Source organism: Mus caroli, chromosome X (assembly GCF_900094665.2).
Source record: "Mus caroli chromosome X, CAROLI_EIJ_v1.1, whole genome shotgun sequence".
Classification (NCBI taxonomy): Eukaryota; Metazoa; Chordata; class Mammalia; order Rodentia; family Muridae; genus Mus; species Mus caroli.
Window position 1 is genome coordinate 16,390,133 of NC_034589.1, and position 2,681 is coordinate 16,392,813.

Genomic DNA, 2,681 nt, shown 5'->3' on the forward strand with positions numbered 1-2,681 from the left:
TACTAACCACATGAATTTCTTTTAAATTACAAAAACAAACCATATTTTGTCCTTTAGACACTCACTACTCTGTCCAAGAAGAAAAACATTAACCTTTTGAGAGTCCAAGGTTTCTATCAGTCCTCCTTCAAGTACACCAAGAACCTATGAAGGTAGGCCTGCTTGTTGGTTTAATGTCAATTTGACAGAAGCTAGATTAATCTGAAAAAGGGGAACCTCAATTGAGAAAATGCTCTCATAAGATCCATCTGAGGCATTCTCTTAATTAGTGATTTATGAGGGAGAGCCTAGGCCATTGTGGATGGTGTCATCACTGGGCTGGTGATCCTGGGTTATATAAGCAGGCTGAGCAAGCTATGGGGAGCAAGTCAGTATCCAGCACCCTTTCCATGGCCTGTGCATCAGTTACTGCCTCCAGGTTCCAGTTCTGCTTGAGTTGCTGTCCTGACTTCCTCAACTGATGGACTATGCTCTGGAAGTGTAAGCCAAAAATACCCTTTCCTCCCCAACTCACTTATTGGTTGTAGTGTTTTGTCACAGCAATAGCAACCCTAACTAGGACAACAGGGAAATGCAAGAAACACCTGTATAGTCAACCAAAGGTTCCTTTTCACACACACACACACACACACACACACACACACACAAATGCTGAGAAAGAAATACATAATACTTTCCCAGCTGTTTGAACTATCTAATAATAACTATTACACTAAAGTGTGAAATTAGTTGCTTCTAAATAACACATGGCACAGATGCAGAGAAGAGAACTGCATATGCTTTGCATTATTCTTGTGACAGGCTGCTAGAAGATCACCAACCTGACTTTCTCTTCTTCCTTTCTCATCCCCTTTGTGGATGAAGCTAAAGTATTCTGGCAAGTAGTATGTAGCTAGTTATGATGAATGTCTCTTTTTGGGTTGAACACTCTGACACTCACACCTCTAAAGCTTCATTTTCCACCTACCAACTGAAGGGAGGAGTTCTTGGCCTTTGGTTGCTTGATCAGGAATGCTGACCTGGGATTCTTACAGTATCATTAGTTGTCTTGTATACACTTCCATTTTCAGGCAGGTGTTAGCTAAAACAAATGTTACTGAATATTCTCATGTATATAAAAGTAAAATCCACTGAGAAGTTGTGCTCAGTTAGAAATATTCTTACCTAAGTGGAGGAACCTTTCAAATTTATGGTAGATTCTTTCAGCAATATGCTAAAGTGTCATTAATGGGAACTTTTCCCTTAACTATATTTAACTCAAGACAGAAGTTGTAAAAGTTATGCTGCCAGTCTATTCCTCCGATCAATAAGATGATACTGTAGTGTTTTGGAATAGCCTTATGTTCTGGTTTCAGTTTGCCTTTTTTTTTTTTTTTTTTAAACACAAACTTCCCAGAGATTTTAATTAAACAGTGTTTTAAGTCCCATTATTCTTTTCTTTTTTTTTTTGATTTTTTATTAGATATTTTCTTTATATATACATTTCAAATGCTATCCCGAAAGTTTCCTATACCCTCCCCCACACTGTCCTGTTCCCCTACACACCCACTTCCACTTCTTGGCCCTGGCATTCCCCTGTACTGGGGCATATAAAGTTTGCAATACCAAGGGGCCTTTCTTCCCAGTGATGTACATTATACACTTGGAGATGAAGTGGAAGAGATGGCAATTCTTTTTCTTTAGGGTCCTAAGTTAAGAATAAATCTTAGGCAGGTTGATGGTGGCACACCTTTTAATCCCAGCACTTGGGAGGCAGGGGCAGGTGTATCTCTGTGAATTTAGAGGCCAACTAGCTTACCCAAGTTCCAGGACAGCTAAAGCTGGATAGAGAAACAAAATGAAGCAATAAAACCTAAGAAGTCATTTTATGTGGTTCCACCTGAGTGCACAAGATGGATCTTGAGTGGCAGAGAAGCTGACCACAGATATATAATGCAGTATAACTCAGTAAGGTAGCATGAGTTTGTGTGTCTAGCTGCTGAGGCAGTAAGATGGTTTGAACCCAGAAAATTAAGGTCAACCTGGGGAGTAGAGTAACAAAGAGCTTCTCAAGGAAACAGGAAGGGGACGGGAGAATAAAGGTATAAGGAGCAAAGGAATGCTGAGTTGAGTGAAATCCTGAGTGAATGTGGAGTGTTGTCATGGACACAGCCACAGCAAGGATTAAGGCCTCAGAACCATGGGAAATTGGCAAAGTCTTTCCCCATAGGGCCCAAGCTTGAAATTGGCAAAATCTTCTTCCACTGGCCCAAGTACAAGTATTTACGAACAACTGGCCTGTTTGGGCAAAACCTAGCAAATGCAACTCCCTCCTCTTAAATGTTTGTAGCCTGAGACTGCTGGGCTATAGATACCTCCTACCCAGATTAGTCCCCCTCCCCCTTTCCCACGATACTCCCAACATGTTTGAGTTGCAGCAGGTGGAAATGCCACCCCATAAGAGTGGCGGCACCTCACCTGGTCCCAGCTTTTGTGTACATGTCTGACATTTATATATTACCCTCATCACCCTTAGATAGGGTTTCTGGACCAAGCTTTGCAGGTCACAGTAGAAAGAGAAGAGAAGAGAAAAGAAAGGGAGGGAGGACATGTAACTGCTTTTAGTTTACCCAGGCTTGGCACTGCTGCTGCTTAAGAGCCAATTAGCATCTTTCTTTTTTTTTTTTTTTTTTTTTAGATTT